This window comes from Palaemon carinicauda, chromosome 6 (genome assembly GCF_036898095.1).
Source record: "Palaemon carinicauda isolate YSFRI2023 chromosome 6, ASM3689809v2, whole genome shotgun sequence".
In the NCBI taxonomy this organism is placed as follows: Eukaryota; Metazoa; Arthropoda; class Malacostraca; order Decapoda; family Palaemonidae; genus Palaemon; species Palaemon carinicauda.
In genome coordinates, this window is record NC_090730.1 from 137439658 (window position 1) to 137462091 (window position 22434).

The 22434-nt window shown below is 34.9% G+C and overlaps 1 long non-coding RNA gene across 2 annotated transcripts; it reads left to right on the forward strand.

The window, feature by feature from the left end:
* Positions 1-602: 602 nt before the first annotated feature.
* Positions 603-11432, forward strand: LOC137642198 (uncharacterized). 2 transcript variants are annotated; one of them, XR_011044684.1, is made up of 2 exons: positions 603-656; positions 9567-11432. It is a non-coding gene; the product is annotated as an uncharacterized lncRNA (long non-coding RNA). The 2 variants fall into 2 exon arrangements; XR_011044685.1 differs by having other exon boundaries at positions 607-665.
* Positions 11433-22434: the final 11002 nt, after the last annotated feature.

A 22434-nucleotide genomic window follows, 5' to 3' on the forward strand; every position in this document is an offset into this window, starting at 1 on the left:
GAATGTAACTTTGTATAATTTGGATTTTTATGAAGGATATTATGTGGCGGAAAAGGATATTGCGATATTAATTCTCTCTCTCTCTCTCTCTCTCTCTCTCTCTCTCTCTCTCTCTCTCTCTCTCTCTCTCTCTCTCTCTCTCTCTCTCGTGATCTTCGATAAATGACAAATAAAAAATAAAATAAACCAAGACTATAACGACAAATCTGTTTCTCAAGACTTGCAAAGTATATTGCAAAGTTATGAAATAATTTCAAAGAAAGAAAGAGATGAACCAATAGCTGTTGGTTTTTTAGTTAAAGTTTATTCAACTATGATTATTGCATATTTTATCTACGCAGTGACCAAACTTGTCTATTTCTTGCAATGTTAAGTTTTATGAAATTGTAAAGCGAAGAAAAATTATATTTTACAACGGTTTCTTGAGAGGTAATATCACATGTCATCAAAGACGAGTGGTTTTGATATTTGAATGTAGATGGCGCCACTGATTATACAAGGACACTAAAGCAAGCCCTCAACTAGGGATGTCTGCTTCGTTGTTTTGTTATCCTTGCTACGTCAGGGGTGAAGGCTAGATTGAAGACATTTTTAGCTATGAGTTTAGTTTTATTGAAGTGTCATAGCCTAAGTCGTTGGACAATGAATCTACAACGGTGAGTGTTGTAAGTGTTCTGGATTATTGTGTGTTATGTCGTCTGTAGTTTATTAAATTTCGTAATCTTAATTTTATGGCGAAGAATAATTAGCAAATTTTAGAAGTTTCAGGGTTATTAATATTAAAATAGGGCCAAAGATACTAGTGTTGGTGAAAGTCTGATATATTTTTTCTTGTTGTTTGAGACTTTGGCCGGCAATACTGAGAAGTCGTTCGGCATTGGTTAGTGCTTTCTGCTCGGCTCCTTTGAGGAGTTAGTAATATGGTTGACCTGGCAACTAATTATTGTTTGTGCGCCCTTTTTTTCGTCCTTTTTTTTGGGGGGGCGGGCGAAGTGGGGTTGTGTGGGCTCCCATGATAGATGTTTAAGCTTCCTTTATTTAATTTGCTTTAATAGATTTGTCTCTGCTGTGATAAAGGATTTAGATGCCACTCAAGATTGGCTCTTGATTGGTTGTCTTCGGATTCGTTGTATTTGAGGAATTCCGGTCAAAATTTGTTTCAGCCAAACTTTGATACCCCATCTAAACATTTATTTTATTCTAAATTAATGTTTCATATTAATTAAAATTTTTATTGTCGCTAATATTGTAAATTGTATAGTTTTCGTCGAATTTTACCATTCTGGTGCAATTATTCAGTTTGTGGTGAAGGGTTCCACTTAAAAACTAAAATAATCTTATTTCACAGTGGGGAATTGGGGTTTTGGGTGAGAATAGATAACTTGAAAATTAATGGAATCTGTAACCCAAACACAAATTATCAATAAATTAGTTATAAAAGTAGAGTGACGGTTAGGTAACATGGTATAAACACTGAATTTTTTGCTTGTCATATTTCCGGACGTGTTGAGATTGATTTTGTATCCCATTTTCCATGGGGTAGTTCATAACGGTTTGAGTTATTACAAATACCATACGTGAGGTAATGTATTGATTTTTGCTCTGCCATAACACTATTAAATATTCTCGGGTAAAATTGTGTAACACTGTATTTCGAATAAGAAACTCCTTTTCCTACAGTTAATAGTGCTTTCAACGTATTTAACAAGCAGTTCTACCGTTTTGGACCCCCCTTCCCGACTGACACAGGTGGGTACCTGGGAATTTGAGTGTGCAAAAACGGGACAAACTTGATTATATAATTTCAGTGTGTTGTAAAAGGCATCGGAACCTAACAAATCCATCTAACCTAGTATTTCTTTGGGCGCAGACCTAGCCGGTTACTAAGCCCCAACGCACCCCCCCCCCCTTTTCCCAGGTCAAACTAAAAGTAAATCTTAAATCCTTTTATTAAAGTTAATCGCAAATAAATCCTTACCAGAATCACACTTGGGAATTTAGTCAAGCCAATCACAGGACCAACTTTACTAATGAAAAATGGGGTATGTTTTAGTTTTTTATCGAAAATTTCTTTAATTTCCCTCTCAAATAGCTAATAAGATATACCCTAATATATTTTACGGCAATTGAGTGGGAACCAGTAGGTTTGGGTGGGGAAAATTTACTGGCGAATCTAATGAATTTTTTATTTTTTCCTTGACTCATAATAAATCCTGTAACATTGCCCAAAATATGGGGGTCCTCGGTAAAATTCAGAAGAATGCCACTCTATAAAAAAAAAAATAATCGCCTACATAGAGCACTTGGAAAGCTACTTGGTAGTTTTTGATTGAACGAGGTGTTAAATTAGGTCGTTTTTACATAATCTTTATTGTAGACTTTTCCTTTACGGTAATGTTACTTTTAATGAGCCCTCTCACTTTTAGTACACGAGCAGTTCGTTAGTTTATTACCCGATAGGTGTGACATCATTGGCTTAATTGTTTCATAACCAATTGCGAACTAAGTTGAAAAGTTTTACTGGGATTTCAGTGGAGTAATGAAATTACCTTAACATCCACAGGTATGTGTCTGACCAAATACTTAGAATAATGAAGGAAACCTGGCATTTCGTTCTGTTATAGCTATGGCAAAGGCAGCGGCTGACCCTTTTGGGTTTAATTGATAAAAACACATTTCCTATGGATTGTCCAGTGCAATGTCGGTTATGAAAATTATTTTTCTATTGGTGGTATTAAACTAGTGGTTGAATATGCTCAGTCTTAATTTTTAAGGACATGTGTTGCAAGTGCTGTGGAGATATTTGTAGGATAAACAGGACCGCCTATAGTGAAAGGATGAGCAAAGTACCATCATTGAATATTTGGTGTTACATAGGACAAACTTTACTATTGTGACCTGAGAAGGGGGAGCCTGGGGACCTTGCCTGCCGGCTAGAGGTTGATATGAGCTCCTAGGTTAGGTTAGGTGGTTTTTTATGTTCTGTACCCTCTTACAATTTTTAACTGATCATTGTCTTGTTTTCGTACACCCAAAATCCTGAAGTTCCCACCTTTCCTTCTGGAAGGGGGTGGCCGGGAAAGGTAGTAAGACTTATTTGCAGTGGAAATAAGGAAAGTTCGTTGAAAGCATATCATTTACTGTAGCCTTAGGTGTCCTATTTTCCTATATTTACTATAACCTTTTGAGGGATAACTATAGTAATTTTAAGATTATTCACTATGCCAAGCGTACGGTGATACTCAGTGATACTTGGCAATAGCATAATGTCATCACTGTTACGTTGGGCTCCATAACTCACGCACAACATAGCTATAAAGGAATTGAGGACTTGTTCTAAGAAAAAAAAATAGTCTCGGAACTAATTCACACTCGAGCATACGTAAATGCTCAAATATGGTAAACTTAGTAATTTGGTAGGGGCTACGAAGGAGGAGCAGGCTACTTACTATTTACCTAAGAGGAGTAATTACATTGGAAAGGAAAGAGGGCTTGTGCGCAGGGAAGTAGAGGTACAGAAAGTAAAAGGTAGTCATTGCACAAAGTAGTCATGCACAAATGCACAAACATGAGCAGATTAGTCTGACTTATAAAATGTATGCATGTGTGAAATATATCAGGGAAAGAGGATCCCCATATTTTGGTGACTTTTTCGTGGGATTTGTTCCTCTGAATGTATAGAGAAATTAAGTTTAGATTTACCATTTAAATTTGCCAGTAAATTTTCTGCTCCCATAAATCCCAGTTCCCACTGGGTGGCCCCCATTACCGTAGGACATGTTAGGGTATAGATTACCTAATTTATTTGATATGGAAATAAGTAATTTTCGTAGAACTTTTCTATATATAACCCTATTTATTTATTAGTAAGGCTTTTCCTATGTTCTATAATACCAGCTCCTATGGCCTTACTGATGACAAAAGAAGCAAAACGGGAATTTTATTAAAGTCAAACTTTAATAGAGGTTTTTTGCCGGCACTATATGGGATTCAAAATAGTGTACTTGCAAAGATCTACTTAATTACGCAAGTTCCAATGTCCTAATATTGGACTGTTCTATAATAAAACTATTTATTGACTGGACAGATTCTAGTTCTGCCCTAACCTAAATTAGCTTTTTCACTAATCTTAAAATTTTGTGCATTCCTTAAAAATCTAATTGAAATCTCTTAAACTCCTTTAGTTGACATAACCCGAAAAAAAAATATTTCACAGATAATGCAGGTTTTTAAATTTTTAGTCAGATTTATACTTAGTTTCTGTAAAATAAAATTTTAATATAGGTTGAGATCTGTGAATTTGCAGTTCTAGCTTGCTAATTCTTAGGCTTACCCACTCTAAAATAGCATTTTTCAGTAGGTATGCTGCTGTCTAAAAATTTAGGCCTTATGAGTAGTCGAAAAATAGGAAGTTTGTAAGAATTTAGGTGTATCCTATGATCAAATTTTAAATCATAAGTGCCCTTAATCTAATAATCTAAAATATTTGCGCATTTGACCCTTCCATGGAAAGTAAAAGACTACTTAGATTTGCCATTAAATTAAATGATCTTAGATAAAATGTAAAGACAACGAAAAATCTTTTGATTTACGGGACCAAATATGGGAAACTGTCATATGGTAGGGGTAGGACGTAAGTGCAAAACTATAAACTTTTGGGGCAGTAAGTAGGAGCGCTTGTGCACAGGAACTATAAACTCTAGTCACACATGAAACTATGCACAAATCTAAAATGTTAATCACCTTGTCCTAATTGTGCACACCCAAAGTCCCAGGTTTCTACCTGTCCGTCGGGAATGGGGGTGGTCCAAAACTGTAGAATGGCTTATTTGCAGTGGAAGTAAAGGACGGTTGAAAGCACACTAGTGCCAGTGGAAGTTAGGTCAGCTGAAATATTGCTGCCCATTATACAGAAGTTTGAGCCTGGTATGACAATCTAAAGTAACTGCTGGAAGGGTATAATTATATGGAGTTAATGTACCAGGTCTTGCAAGTCAATTACTCTTCCTAAATTTTTTGAATCTTGCGACTTGCACACAAAATAGGAAGGTGGAGGGATGTGAAGAGCTTCTTCCCAAAGTATGGTCGACATGAACTAGGTGGGATATTTATCTGCAGAGTATTCTAAGCTTTTCTACAAAGATTACAAAATACATTTATTTCCTATTGGCAGCGGCATTTACATCTTACTTCATAATGATTAGGATTTTACTTTTCCCAGTTAATGATACTGAAATGTCTAGTGAAATTAATTTGCTATAAATGGAAGAGTGCTGGCTAGTTTGGTATTTTTCAGTTTAAATTTTACCATCATATAAAAATTTGAGGTTGTGACAATCTTTCAAAATTTAGAGCAATTTCATCTGTAATTGATTATATCGTTCTCCGGTGTATAGCTGTTGTTGCTCATGTGAAAGTTTAAAAAATTAGTCCGAAATGACCCACAGGGCGTGAGCACAGTTTAAAATGTAGGCTTACTACTTGTCAGAACATAGGTATGTGAGATATTTTATTTGCAAGCGAAGTAGGCCACATAGAAGCAAAAACTGTTGGAAAGACGTAAAGTCAGATAAATTTACTTTAGTTTAATTTGTTGCTTAAATTGTTAATTACTGGTTGTTTGTCATTCATTTATGATTATGTTAATTCTATACAATAGCTCCGCCAGAAAGTTAGCATATATAAATACTTTCACTATGAAGAGTTAAAGCCAAATATAAGTACTTTATCTAGAAAGAGGAAAGTCAAAGGTTTAGTTTACATAAATCTTAAGTGGCGCTAGGTCTAAGTGGTTTAAAAATCAAAATTTAACTTTATACACCGGAAAGAAAGTGACTAGAATTCATAACGCACGCACTTCATCTTCAGACTGAGTTTTAGTTTGTTCGTTTGTACATTAAAAGACTTAAATTGTCATTATTACATATTTTATTCTACGTAGGAAGAAGTCGCCCTAACGTCAGTTTAACCAATGGCTATCCACGTTTTACTCTAGCTAGCATTTTAACTAGAATCACGTGACTAGAATACCCAATCAGGCGAGTTTTACGGGGAACTAAACATTTTAAGACACCTTTCACAATTTCCACCTAATTCAGTCTTTTGAGAGCCATGGAGGAATGTGAACCTTCAACTTCTGGTGCGGTTTCTCATTAACTATCTTTGACATCAATATCTGGATTTTCTCCCAAAGTTAGTCTCAATTATTTAAATTTCAGTTTTCTTTTGCATTATTGTTAACATCGAAAGAATTAAGTACTGCCAAGATAACTGTTTTATTAAAAATGAATAACACTATTTGCCCCACCTGCGGTTTTAAGTGATAATAGCAATTTGATAACAAAAAAGCTATTTCCTTGTGACGTAAGGCATGTTGTATTGAAAAACAAGGGATAAAATGTTTGCGTGTCCATTTTTAAGGAACTTTGTTTGTAAAGTCTCATTTAGATAGAATCTAATTTGTTACTTTTATATAACTGTTGGTGTTAAATTAATTTTGAATTTCTCACTACACATAAAAGATTGGTGCTCATTCATTCGTGACGTTGTGCACTGGGTATTGTCTGAAAGGTACAGCCTACCTTTACCCTCCAACCGAAGTACACAAAAGGTTCTAGGCTCTCCATATATTTAATATGGCTGTGTAAGCGTGGATTGTAACCCCCCTCCCTGCTAGTTAAGGATATGGCTACCAGGTTAGGTAGGTTAGTTGGAGGCCATGTTTACTGCTAATTCTACATGTGCCATTATTTGTATGTTAAAACGTATTTAATTCATTGGCCACCCATAAACCTTTATTTTCCACTGGGGGTCCCCATAGATTTGGAGGGTTAAAGAGTGTTTAAAGTAAACCTAATTCCTTACCTTATGATTGATACCCAAGTCTTTTTTCTTTTTTTTTTCTCTCAAAGAAACTTAAGAGGGATAACTGATCTTTTAATGTTCTACGCTGTGTACCATGATGCTTGCACTGAAACTTTGCTTTAGCTTTCATATAACCATAATGGCAGCCATTACACTTTGGGCTCCATAATGCACAACAAACATGTAACACAACTACAAATGAATGTTTTCCTAAGAAAACAGTGTCACAGAACTGCATATGTCGCTCTCAAGCATACAAATATGGCCTAATATGATACTTTGCCATATGGCAGGGGAAGGAAGGAGGAAGACAAACTTACAAAGGTAAAAAGTGGTAGGATGGCTATTGCGCAGGCAGGATTATTGCACAACAGGATAATGTGCTAACATACGAACAGGAGCAGATACATATGGCTTGTAAAATGTAAAGAAAAAGTTTCGGTGGACAATGTCCATATTTTGAATATTTACTAGATTTATTATGCAGCCCGCTATTATTATAGAACACTGGTAAAGCTTTTACTAATAAAGGAATTGTTGTAAATAGAAAACTAGTTTTCTTCGAAAATTACATATATTTCAATCTCTAATAGATATAACCCTAATATATCCTACGGTAATGGAAGTGACCCAGTAGGAACGGGATTTTGGGTGGGGAGAATTTACTGATGAATTTATAATGGTAACTCATTTTTCTTCTCTATACATTATTTTGAGATTCATAATCTCATAATTACCCTATATGAGAATCCTGTTACCCCGAAATATTTATTTAAACTTTTGTTTAAAATTTAAAAGTCTCGGGTATCTGCGTTGTTCATAAGTTTTTCCATTGCTTGTTGCGAAATAACTTCTTATACTTCCTGCACAAAAGCAATCCTACTTTCTTTTCTAGTAATGAAATTACTAGTGTTTCTTTTTGTTAGTAGCTCCTCTTCCCTCCCACTACCATATGATGAAGTTTACCATTTTTTGGGCATCTATGTATGCTTGTGACAGGGAGTTATATGGTCCACCAGATTTATGACAACTGTTCCTGTTGTAGCTGTATTACATGTTTGGTGTGTTATGGAGCCCAACGCAAGTGTAATGGCTGCCATTCATGGCTTTCGATGGCTATAGCAAAGTTACACGGTTAGTATCAAGGTACTAATGGTTTAGTGAATAATTTTTTAAAGGTCATTGTTATCCCTCAAAGGTAGTGATTCTGGTAAGGATATATGTGGTGTAACCTGGGAATGGGGTCCCGGGGTCTTGCCCCCTGTGGAGGTGTGACCTTGGAAGGTGGGTATATGGTGGCTTACTCCCTAACTAGGGCTGTGACCTGGGAAGGTTTGTGACCAGGGTAGGTGGTTCCGGGGTATTTCCCCCTTCTAGGTCTGTGATCTAGGAACAAGTAGGTTAGGTTAGATGGGTTTGTTAGGTTCTTTGGCTTATTAAGAATCTCTAAAGTTAAATCACGGTTAATCCTGTTTTCGCACACCCAAAGTCCCAGGTTCCCACATGTCAGTCTGTAAGGGGAGGGTACATGTCAGTAGATAAATCATTGAAAGCATACTTTACTCTACGATAAGTTTTTTTCTCGTCCCATGTTCTATAATTTTACTTGTCGCAGAGAATAATGTATAAAGGGAAGGTTGGTTTTACCATTATAATTTTCCCAACCCAAAATGCCTGGTTCCCACTGGGGAACCAACCTTACTGTAGGTTGTTATCTTAACTATTTGTAATGGAAATAAAGAGTTTTTTCAAAACAGTTATTCTATCTAAAAACTTCATACCTTTATTTAAAGCTTAAGTTTCACTTTAACCCCAAATTATTTTTTTACTCCCAAAGAGCCGCATTTTATGAAAGTCCTCTTCAATCTTTCGCCCCTTATAATTGGTACAATTCTATAGACTTTTGTTTCCTTGGAGATGTTGTTGGACGAGTCTTATCTTTCTCCTTCCTATTGATTGTTCACCAGATCAGTGTCAAGATAGACCTTCATTCTGCCTTGGCTTTTCTGTTTACAGTCTGCATTGTATCTGGCCAATTGTTTAGGTTAAGTATTTTATTGCTTAAATTAATCTGTTGCCTCCTACTCTAAAAAGGGGAAATTCTTCTGGTTTTCTCCTTTTTAATTAGCATAATGAGCTAGATGAGTTATCCTAGGGTGATGTTTATCAATATAGAACTTTCACTCATAAGATTTGTTAATATGTATGGATAATTTAGCTAGTCCCACCCAGCCTTCTCCACTTCAGTATTATGAAACTGATGATAGAATTGCACGAGTTCTCGTTCCAGATGTCATTACCAATGACAGGACAGAATAGGAGCTATCGGAGATGCCATTGTGGTAAAAATTAGCTTATTGGGATTCAGAGCTAGCTAATTTATCTAAGCAAATATTAACTTTAGAAAGAAAATTCCATATTTATTTCAACTTCATAAAGTAATGTTGGAATAAGATTAGCATTGTAAGAGATTCTGTAAACCTCTGTATCAACGCAGAATTGACTATTCAATGGTTGCCTTAAGACTTAAAAAGAAACTATTGGATTAATAAAGTTATTTTCAATCATTATAGTTCTTTGACAAGTTGGTCTGTTAACATTGACTTCTGTGTATGATACTTTGAACACTATGAAATGTTAGTAGTTTCATTAACCTTTTTCCAATTTTCATTGTTTTAATGTTTTAATCCTCTTGTCTACAGATGTAAACTCAAGATCGATGTCGGACCTCCGAAAACAGTTTTTGAGGAATCTGCCACACACAGTTTTTCGAAAATCCTGATTCGGCCAGAGTGCATTAGATGAATAAAACTTTTGGATCTTAGCCTGCAGGCAAACCATTTCGGGCAAAACGCACCATGGAAGCCTTTCATCATGATGAGCAACTGGAAGGAATGATCCCGCAAACAAACTGGTTGTCTTCAGGACCTGGAAGAAATAGTTTAAAGGATTTGTGGCAAGTGCAGGCCACCTTTCTAGATTTACAACGAAACTACCATGTATGTCTTGGTCACTGCAAATGTCTAGAAATTTTAAATAAATCAAATTTCTGAACACTAACAATGTTATTTACCTAGAGTACCTGTTGAAGACTTAAGGGTTCTTGATGGAAAATTCACACATTCTTGAACATGGCTGATCAGCAGAGCAGTGGCAGCAACCAACTTGTAAGATGTGGGTAATACTCCAGTATTCCAGCTAAGGTTTTCGAGGGAGAACAGAAGATTCTTATGAAAGTACGCTCAACATGGTGCATCTTGCCGGCTTGTAGACTGAAGGAATCACTCTAAAGTGGCTTGCCTCTTCTACCCCAGAACATTGCCAGGTCTCTGGCACTAATCATCATGACGATCAGCCAGGAGCAGTCATGTCCCGTACAGGGACTATGCTTAAAGTTGTTCGGCTTGGAGCTCTCTGGCAGAGTCTTTAAACGCTGTTGTTCAACGACGTCTCCTTTGGAGTCTTTTTGGAGGCACCGAACTCCCTTCATTTTGTCACCAGAGGGAACTGGTGTCATATTGGCATTGCATCTAAAGAGATATTAGTTTTTAATTTCATGGTTGACCTAATTCTGTTAATTGCAAAACCACACAGGGGTAGTTTGATCTTCAATAGTTTGAAAATTACCTGCATTGGAGCAGCCTCATTAAACTTTTTGTCATGTGCAGGGTTTAATGCCACTTGTATATTGTCTGTTGTGCAGGTTTTAATATTGGTAGTGTAGATTTTTATTGTATGCCTTGGTTAAGCATTTGTTTTAAGTGAGATGGGGGTGCAATTACTTGCATTGAAAATCAAAATGTTTCAAGATACTATTTACCATTGTAAGGAATATGAAATTGCAAGTTGGTTTTATTTCGAAGTTAGGGGTCAACCTTTATTGCCAGTGGTGCAATTCTGGGTATTGTGTTCTTTATGCCTAAAAGTGTAAATGCTTTTGAGAATAGATATTTTCCATTTTTCCTACTGTTCTAATTTTTAACAAATTTAACGATGAGCGATTTTTGGTCAACTAACTTTAAAAGGAAGTGGGAAAAATGTTAGGGGTTGAGTAAAGATGGGTCACAATGTAGTATGTAAAATAGTGTAGTTAAATATTATAATGCTTAACTAGTGTTCAAAGCTAACTTTATTTCAAAGTTAAATTACTTAAACAAATTGTCTGTGATTGTCAGTAACCCTATTATTTTATCAAATATTGTCTAGTAGCTTATTTAATGATTAGTTTCGCATCCAGTACTATGCTAATCTCTAAATTTGATTGCACAGTATTTTTTGTCCAGTTTTGGGGGGGAAGTCTTTTGAGTTGTAATAGAAAAATTTATTAGCATTGCATTTTTACGGATTCTTTTAGTCACATTAGAATACCATAGTGATTAAATTATAAAGTTCCCATTAAATTTTCAGTTTCCTATAAATTCATGGAGTAAAAATTTAATCCATTTCAGAGTAAGACATGTGAAATTTCCTTGCCTACAAATTTGTTCCTATATAATACTTTAAAATTCATGACTTTCTATTTGATATTATAAACTGTTACTGACCAATAAAATACAAATTTGCCGTTATTTAACTTGTCAATTTTAACATAATCGAACCTTAACTTTGCTTAGAATGAGTTTCCCCCTACAAATGTCAGTACCTATTTTATTCTTGTCTTTGCTGTTAACGTGCAGTTTTCTTAACTGTGTATTGAAGCATGTTTAACGAGGAATATGTGGATGGTAGACTGCCATATATATTCCAGACGGATACAGCAGGTCAACTCATTCAAAAATTAGTGTAGTCTCCAGTTCTTGGATAATTGCCATTATAAAACTCAAGAGCTATACGGCTCAAATTTCTACACTAGGTGCTAATGGCACAAACTTCAATAATTATTGTTGTCAAGTTTAGAGAAAAGGAGAAATTGGTAAGGTTTGGCAGACGAAGTAAAAAGTATTTGTCCTTTATACAAGTTTAAATTGGTGTGGTGAGGTACTTATCTAGTGTAAGAGGTTGTATTTGGCAAAATAGACAAATCATGCCTCAATATTGAATATCTACACCTGTGATTAGGTTTGAAACCTTTTTCAATAATAACCTAGAAATTTATAATGGCGCTGCATGACCTAACCTATCAGTTCAAACCAGCTTCAGAACCAATAAAACAAACGAGAGTTATTACTTGCATTGTAGCTTAAATGGCCCACCATGAACAAAATTAAGTATATTTTGATTTGGCAAGCTTCGAAGTCGTTAAATTGCTTACTCATCATAATAACAAAGGTTAAATGCTATCCTGTGCAGAGACGAATTTTAACGAAAGTCTGGTTATAGAGCTGTAGTTTCTCATTATGGCCTGAGAATAAGCAATTGAAGTGTTTAAAGCAGCTGTTGGCTAAAGAGCCATAAAAAGAAATAATGGTCTGAAGGTCTGATTGGTACACATTTTTACTTTTAATTTAGTCCTATTATACATGGAAGCCCTGTGCCCTACAGTACTTACAGGATGAGTATTGCACAGCATATTTGGCATAGTTAAATAAACATTATTGAAGCAGTTACAAGATAGGAAAGTCCAGAATATATTCTTGAAAACATGAAGTCTCTTCCACACGAGGGGCAGCGGGCAGACTAAAAAGTTTTGTAGTATGGGTGGTGATCGCTAGTGAAGACTGAGTCCTTGAAAAGAAAACCACGGGATAACCTATGAAGTGCCCATGCCTGTTTTTTGAAGCATTGAATGGGCACCTGACTCGGGACTGTTACCCGAATCTACCCTCTGCCTGGGGTACTAGGACGGGATGCCGAATGCACTATTGCCGCCAGACAAGATGCCGAACCCAAGATGCCGAAAAGACACAAAGCCGAAAGGTCATGAAACCGAACAGTCGTAAAACCGAATTGATAAAAAATAAAGAATAAGATGGTGAACATTTAATACTTTATTCTGACTCTTCGGTCACTTGAATTAGTACTTAATACGGCTTCAATATTTATTACTCAGTTAGCAAAGGTCAAAAGCATTAACAACTCAAAAAACAAACTTTATTTCAAAGAAATAAATTGTAAAAAAATATACATTTGAATGCAAAGAAAAAAATGAAAAAAAAATCATGTAAAAAAAAAAATGAAATAAAAACATTACAAGTTGTGAGCTATAGCTCGTAAAAACTAAGCCTTCATCATAAGAATTGCAAATCCACATAAAAAATTGGTCTCCTTCGACGTCCTCTCTGCGCTATTCCTAACCAGGTACTTTCATAATACACTAAAAAATCATTTAACGCAAGTCTTTAGTTTCAGCAGTTATCGAACTAGTTAACTGGTCAAACATCTCATGCACATCTGTAGGTGGAACAAAGGCAAGAGCTGATAACTGCTTAATGAAATGAGCATTGTTGGTTTCAAGATAGCATTGCTGTAATCCACAAGACTGAATATTTCGTATAAACATTGGCCAAAGTGAAAGAAACATCCTCTTATCGATATATTTGGAAAGTTTTTTTTTAATGCTGTTTATTCTCTCTCGCTCGAAGTCCACTATTATTGAATCAGGCTCGGGAATGCCTTTGTTAAAAAATGTCAAGATTTCGTCATATGTTTTTTCATTTTATTTTTTTTTGTTTGTTATGCAATACACTAATGGCAGGGTTTTGATCTCTGAAATAATTGCGTGTATTGTATAGAGCTGTCAAAGCTGCCATCGGCTAACCATGTCATTCTGTCATTAATGTTTAACTATTCGGCTTTATGACTGATCGGTTCCATGACTGTCCGGTTTTACGACCGTTCGGCTTCATGTCCTTTAGGCTTTGTCTTTAAGGCATCTTGTCTGTCGGCAATAGTGCATTCGGTATCCCGTCCGCACACGCTGCCTGGCGTCTGGCTCAAGCCCAAGTCGTTCGTTCACCTGTCTGTGCCTAGAGCCTGCTTTGGACAGTTTGCTCTAGTAAGTTACACAAGAATTACGGGCAAAAACAGTGCCCGGCCTGCATTTGCCCGTCATGTGGAAGGGGCTTATCAAGGTTGGTCTAAATCTTATATCAAATAACATTAAACAATCTAACTATTCTCGTGTCAACACGATTTGCTGACTACAGTGTGGCCATTTTTAGATGTTATGGACGGCTGGTTCTGATAACTTGTCATTGCATATCTTGCACATTTCTGGCTTTAATAGTCACCCGCTGTAATTCATAAAGTGTAAAAGATAATTCTTGCTACGGGGGAACACTTGTTTTAGTCTTGCTCAATTTTTGTTATTACTTTAATAACAATGGGTAGATTGTAATTGTTTCACAAGTAATTCTAGGTAGTAGCAGAATTAATAACTTTCCTTTACACAAGCAATGTTTATAAGATGTCTAGTGATAATTACTTCTTGAATAATTGAACAGAGGAAAAAAGTAAGACTCCTGCTAGATGTCGAGACTAGATTGTCACTAAGAGAGTTTAATTAACTACCACCATAAACATTTTTTTCAATGAGATTTGTCATCCATTCCCTAACACGAGCAAGAGCATGGTTTTTAACTTCGAGATTTGTCAATCATTCCTTAACAAAGAGTATGGTTGAAAGTTTTCAGCGGTATCTTAGTTAGTGTAACGGCTGCAAATAGTAATTCACTTTTGTCTCTGGTACTTTTGATAGACCTATAGCATAGATACAAATTAAGATTGAACCTAGTGCACTTTTGTGGGTTACTACTATGCTTAATTATCTAAATTATGAGCAAGTGTCCTATTCGTGCAACGTAGTTTAGCTAAGTAATCTATCTACTTCAAAGCTAAAGCAATACCAGTGGGCCGAAAATCTTGAATACTTCGTGCACAATTGCATAGAAAGCAGCATTAAGATTGAGGAATTTAAAGATCCCATATTTATCCTTATCCATTAATTCCAGCAGATTAATTGTAACAGAAGTTGTCTCTGTAGAATATGATAAGTTTGTATGACTGGTTTTCTGGCAACACTTCTATAATGGCTAAATGACTTGACTAGTTGTTCTAGCATTACGTACTATAGCACATTTGAAATAAAGGGTAAATTAGAAGTAGGTCAGTATGAACTTGAAGAAAACTAGAAATTTATTAATGTTCTTGGTTGCCATACCCATCCGAAGCCTTTTTTCATTTACATTTCCCAATACACCATTTAGTTGATTATATAACTTGTGTTGCTGTTTCCAAGTTTTTGTTCATTTTTTTTTTCTCCAAAAATTGGTAATTATATTGGCACTTCTCTTGTCTTTAAATCGAACCAAGATCTGTCTTTACTAGTTATAGACTTCCTCTAAATGGTCTGTTACCATATTTTTTACTCGCCCTATTGTATAGTTATCCAGGAAATATCAAATATTTTACTTTTGAGGTTCGGATCCAGGTATAGATTTGACCTTCCCCTCGATCATATATTATATCTAAAGAGGTTGCCGAAACTAGTTAAACTAGGGTATTTAAAGTAGTTATTTTAGACTTGTCTCGTTCAGTATAGCTATGAGGTTCCCATGAATGAAAAAAAAAGTATATTGTTTCTTGAAGATAGGTTTTACTTATTTAACATTTAAATTGATAGGAATATTTTTGTATATTAGACTTTATCCAGTAGTAAATGTAGAATTCATCTAGTAGCAGCAATGACTAGCAGCCTTTTATCATAGTTGTATGCAAGAAAATAATGAGCAGTGATGGTGTATGTAGTGTGTCGTCGGTTGATGAAGGTGAATGCTCTAATGCCAATCATTTAAAAGATGGTAATAATGTTTATGGTAAAAGGCTTCGGTTGTATTTTCCCTAGAATGTTTTTGGTTTCCACGATCAGGTTCGATGGGCAGTTTGGCGTCGAAGTGTCATCCATTATTTGAGGTTCTATTTAAGGGAGGGAGAAACATCCCATATATTACAGTGAAGGATGAGGTAGCTGTTGGTTATTTAACAAAGTGACTTTGAAAATATTGCAGTGTAAAAACCAAAGGAACGGTATGGTCTAAGTACAAAGGTAATTATTTTTACTACCCTACTACTAGGACCAGAAGTTGAATTGAATAGTGATTCTGTCCCTAAACCACAATTAATTGCTATTATTAGAGGTCCTCCAATAGAGAATTTATCAAGTGCTTAGGATATAAACATGTTGCTGTGTACACTGACAACCCTGTCAAGTGTTGCAGATGGAGTTATGTGGCCTAAATGAGCATCGCTGTCGATTTTGTGGTTAATCCCACGAGTCAAGGGGGTGTGATGACAAAATCAAGGAAAATGGGAGTAATCGAACCAAAATGCTATACTTTTTGTTTGCTCATAATGCCAGCTGTAAAGTGTATCCTCTTTTACTTAATTTGATGGCAGCTTTTCTGGTCCCATACAGCAAGGGAACCCCGCTCTCTCCAGGATCTCCACTGTTGTTTTACCTTGTTCGTTCAGAGTAATTTAAAGTTTGATATCGCGCATTGTTCATCTACTGTTAAATCGTAACTGTCAAAGGACTCATGAAATAGTCATCAGTTTCCTCTTGAAAGCCTTAATGTCTTCAATCATTCGAAAGTTTCGTGGGAGCTTGTTACATAGTTTCGGGGCCGCAAGTAGACATATATCGAAGTTCCAACAGTTTGAAGCCATCTGTAACTATTGTCGTGTCGACACGATTGTTGTGTGCACAATATGTAGCAATTCTCGTGAGTCTTTTGGACGCCCGGTTCTGATAACTTGGTGGGTTATTGTACATATTTTAAATAAAATTCTCGCTTTAATCGGCAGCCAGTGTAAATCGACTAGTATAGGGGTGATCTTTTGTTGATTAAGTTTTGTAATTTCCTAAGTTGAACTTTTGGTAAATTGTAATAGTTGCAGTAGTCAATCCTGGTAATAACAGTTTATTATGTTTCTTTACAGAATTTTCGTCTAGGTACTTTTTATTTATAAACTCAATATTTCTTAGATGACAACCAGCAGTTTTTATTACATTATCTATTTGGGCATTTAGAGACAGGTTGCAGTCAAGAAATGCACCTAGATTTCGAACTTTACTAGATATCGGCACCGAGTCATTTATTTCAATATCGCCTAAGTTTCTCACGCTGTTTCTCTTGCCCACCACCATGAATTCAGTTTTGTTCTCATTTAATTTTGGTTGTTTAAAGGTTATCCATCCTCGAAGACCCAAAAGTGATTGTTCGCTTAAGACAAATAATGTAAATCTAGGAAACGATAAATTTATTTTTATTCATACTTAGGTTCCAGTGGTTAGTGAAAGTTTCTGGTTAAATCGTATGTAACAGTAAAACCAAAGTTCGGGCAAGAATAAATCTGAGTAGACTCAAGTTCAATATAATTATCTTAATCTCATAATCTAATTATTAGATTGAACATACAGAGTAAGTACTAAGAATACTATGAAAAGCATATATTTGCAAAACAAGACATTTTTTCTTAATGAAAAGTTAACTCAAAAGGTTGTGATTAGATTACAGAGTTATATGACAATGGTGGTGAAAGCCCAGTTACATGCAGGCTGGCTTGTCAGCTAATAAGACAGATTATGTGAAAAATGAGGGCGGAGATTTTACCCACATTCTTGCTTCGATAACTGAATATATGAAAAGTCCAACCAATGAGCTGAAAATTAATATTCTTCATTCTGCAAGTAAGTTAAGAAAGAGTAGTTCTCAAAATGTCATTCTGCAAGTAAGTTAAAGAGTAGTTCTCAAAATGACATTTGAACTCCATAATATATCCTGGTATATAAACCGTTTATGAAAACGAAATACTGATTTGTATTCATATACTCAGTGTACAAATGTTGATGTAATAGCTTTTCAGGAAGTAGGTAGAGACATTTCCTCGCTACAAATTAACGGTTACATTCATTTTGAATTACATGCCGATGAATCCATGAATTGCAGAGGTTTAACAATTTACATAAATAATATTCCAGCATCATCATGCAACAAATCATTGATACTTAGTATTTAGCTATTACAGATGCAGAAATGTATATTGTTAATATTTACTTACATGCAGACTGACTGGCTGTTCAGGATCTGTCTGATGTCATTTATTCTGAGTATTGTGTATTACTCTGTGATTTAAAGGCTAGACATATTAATCTTGGTAGTTGTTCCCGAAACACAATGGAATTATGTTAAACAGATTTTTAGATTCGGTTGAAATATGTCTGTACTTGGTAATAGTGAAGCAACACATGTTAGAGGATGCAGATTTGATTATTCTATCCTGGAGTACAGGCAGATTTCTCTGTTGTAACCACTTTATTAAGGGGACCATTTTGTCCTTAGAATTCGTATTTTATAAAAGATTCCACTTATTAAAATTAGAAATCTAAACTTGAGGTATTGAGGATGGAAATGTTTTCTTTGAAGACTTGCTATCAGTAATAGAATATTTCATTTACAAACTACTGGAAAAAATATTGTATAGGTAATCATAGATTTAGGCATCATAACTATAAAAGTACGAGACTGGAAAAGGTTGCTACGAAAATTCCATAAGGAATGGGCCAAACACCACGGTAATATGCAATACAAAGAAACGATTGTTACAGTGGCAGAGCAGAAAAGCAGGAAAGTTTAGTGCTGAGTATTGGGAAGGTTTTTAAGAGACATCTCTTCAAAATTAAGTCAAATTTGGGATGCGGTCAATAAATTAAGGTCAGTTAAAAGAAAGACTAATGCACATCCCAATGCCAGAGAAAAGTAGAGGCATTAGCTGCCAAATAGTTGTGTGCGTTGAACTTAGATTCTCTCCTTTGAAATATATAGGAAAGCACCAGAAAGTTACAGAAACAAAGACATAGACTAGTTTGGATGCAGAACTTCATGGGTGACACCTGTATTCCTTTCACCAGGGATGAAATGTTAGATACTGTTAAGAAAGGAAAGATAAGAATGGTATCATGGTATAAATTTAAAACAATGGAAGACAGTCTTATTTTAGCGTTATTCAATTTATCAAACAGTAATGGTCGTTTGCATACTAAATGGACAATTGCCCTTATGATACCTGTACCTATGGGGAAATAATGATTATAGACCTATCTATCTCCTTGACTTTTTGTTTATCAAAAAATAATAGCCCACTGACCCCACTCGCACAGTAGCCTACCTCTGATTGCATATCAAATGATCTTAGTACTGCTAGTGTCAACCGCAGAATGTTTTTAGATTTAAAGGGAGCCTTTGATAAAGCCAATAAGGCTGTTGTATTGGAGAGTCTCATTAAAAAAGTTATGAAAGACAAGCTGTTGGCGTGGATTTCATTATTTGAGTAATAGAAGGCGAACTATTATGTTCCATTATTATGAATCGACTGGAAAGTATTTTGAAGTTGTTGCTCCACAAGGGGGTGTGCTCAGCCCCATGCTTTTTGATATATTGAGGGATGAAATTACTAGTCATGAATTTCATGGAAATTCACAAGATAATATTCTCTTACAATGTAAATCAGTGGAGACTTTTGAGTATTGTGTTGGAGTAAAACTAGAAAGAGTAACAAACTATAAATATTTGGGTATGTAGTTTATTAATATCGTTATTAGTATAATAATAATAATAATTTATTATTATTATTATTATTATTATTATTATTATTATTATTACCTCCGTCAACAGAGTTGGGAGGAGGTTTATCTGTTTGCCCATTTGTCTGTTTATGAGCAACTTCCTGGCCACAATTTTACTCATAAAGTAGTGAAACTTTCAGGGCTCAATTGTTTGTTATCTTGAGATGTGGAAGTCATTCAATATTCAAAATACTAGGTCATGGTCGAGCTAAAGGTCCACCGAATTAACCCTAATATTAACCCAAGTTTGCAAATGAAACGTTAAAGGGTAACACGACTGTGGAGGTCCTGCTGTATGTGACCGAAAAAGCAACCATCAAAGTAAGTAAAGTAAATCGACTGCGGTCTAAATTGATTCTGGGAAAGACAAGCTGGTTTCGAGAAATCAGCTGCCGTGGTGGAGGTTGACAATTTTGAGTGCTTTTCTAGTTGTTATTATTATTACGAGGCAGACTTCAAAGTACAAACATAGTTTGAGAGCCGAAGTTATTTAGACATACGGGATCTGATATAGGGAAAGAAACCTTGTACGGAAGAAGAAACAGAATAGTAAATTAGAAATTAGAAATAATATAACAATATGAACATGATTCTAGGTGCGAAGGATTCTGAAATCATCGTTATTTCCGGATCGAAAATTGTAACATGTATTTTGGAACATTTGAGAATTATTTGTAGAATAATGGGTTCACTTTAAATTAAAACTAAAAAAAATGTCTAAAATATTTTTCATGGTACCCAGTGCGCTATTTAGATCAACAAACCTGTCTATTTTCATAGTGAATTTTTAAAGTGTAAAAAAGGATACAATAAGAATTTTTTATTATTTTTGCGTATCAACATTTCTCTTAAGATAACGAATTGTTTCCTTATTAGATATTGATTATATGATTACTTTTACTGATTTTTTTATGGTTATAATATAACTAATTTTTTCCTTATTAGATATTGATTACATGAATATTTTTACTGATTTTATTTTTTCATGGTTCATTATGCAGCCAACAGATGTCACTGGTTTTGTAAGTGGTGACGTAACGTCTTTTGAAAGTAACTGCGCTCATGAAGACTCCTTGTTTGTCCCTCGACCAATCAGGAGTCGTTTTCTCATTCTTTGTCTCGAAATAACGGCACGGGCCCTTCTGATTGGTTGAAACTTGGAAGAAAGCCGGTTGGATGGAACTGTAAACGGTAAGAAAGCTGGAAGCAGTGTCAGTGCGTGTTGAGGTTGAGGCAAATTCACACTTTGATATAGCTACTTGAGTTATTTTCATATCGTGTTTGAATCTTCGGTTTTGGATCTGTGGCTCCAGTAATCGTCGCCATTTTATGGGCTTGTAGTAGGAAGGTAGGCTTGATATTACAAATCTGGTGTTCTAGGTTTGTGTTAGAATTTTTTTTTACATCTTTTTTTTAATTTGTAGTATTGTATAGACCTAGGGATCTTTTGATGTTATCAATCTTTTGGAAAACATAGCCAGGATTCATAATTGCTGAAAGATGCCGGTCAAACTCATAATCAGTGTTTAGTAACGAACATATGAGTTTCAATCTAGTAAACCAAAGGCAAGATATAAAATTTAGTTTGCCGTAATCATTTTTGTTTCAAATAAAAAACAAAACAAAAAATCCTATTAGCCGACTTGGTGTCTTGAACCTGCCAAATTCTTAATGGCTAAACCCTTACAAGTTCAATTGCAAACTTTAAGATTATCTAGAAGAGTGGGCATATTGCTTTGGGTAATCATTAGAAACGGCTAATTTTATAAGGCTTTTAACTAAATCGTTGAAATTTTTGAGTTTTGAGTAGTTACACGTGCAAAGCTATGAAACTTGGATATAATTCTTGTACCATAATTTTTAATACTCTATTTTTAAGCGTTTTGCATATCCTGTGAACGTATATTCGGTAGCATTCAGTATACTGCAAAACTTAGTAATTTCTAGTTTCCATTGAAAGGATTTTCAAAAGTTTGATTTATTAGGTAGGTTTTAAAATATCTATGTAACCCATATGTATTTTATTTTATACTAATTTAGTGCCTTGTATTTTTAGCGTAAAGTTTAACGTGTTCAGGTGATGTTTTTGAGCTATTGTGAAGTTTTAGTATATTTTGCTTCGTTTTTAACAAACTTCAAAATTTAAGTTTAAAGTCTTGAGTAACGGTGTAATTTTCAGCGATTTTGAATCAGATTTTGATAGTTTTTGTAACGTACCTGATGTGCAGTGATTAGTCGTGTCTTATTTTTGGTTAAATATTTTGTTTTTGGATAATCGGTAAAACTAGCAAGTGCTTCCATTAGTCTAAATTTACAAAATGTAGATTAATATTTTTGACTTCTTGATGCAACGTTTTTAAGATCTGATTTTTAATTTAATAGCTATAAGATCTGATTTTTAAATTAACAGCCATGTTTGCTACTAAAGTTCGCCCTGATTGTAAGCGTATTAGGGCTTTAGTGTCCTATATGATCTTTTGAAGGTGGTTTAGGTGTTAAACTAGATAAATAAAGGCGTTATAAGTCTGTGTATCAAGTGGTGAGGTCTTATAGCTAACGACTTAAGACAATAGTGTAATATTGCTGCTGAAAGAGTAGAGCAAAAGTTTTGATGTGTTATTTTTGGATCTAGTCAATTTAGTCGGGTCCTATTTGTCACGTGTTATATAGCTCGTAGCTTTTGTTCCCTGGAATATTTTTAGTGTTTTTTAATGATTTTTTTAGCTTTAACACATTTTCAAATCTAGGGAAATTTAGCATGAATTTGGTAGCTTTTACAGAAAAATTTCTCTAGGTGTATTTGGAAAAAGAATCAGTAAATTTGATTCGGATAAACAATCATTTAATTGTGATTGATAGTCTTAAGATTTTTGAGTCTTTGAAGCTAGCGAGTTTTTAGTTAGCGAGCACTCGGTGTTACAAATCTCACTGTACAGTAAATTGAGCTTATGTGGAATATAGCATTGTCCAGAATTTCATTTTAATTTAGAAAGTTGAGAGAGCCTTAT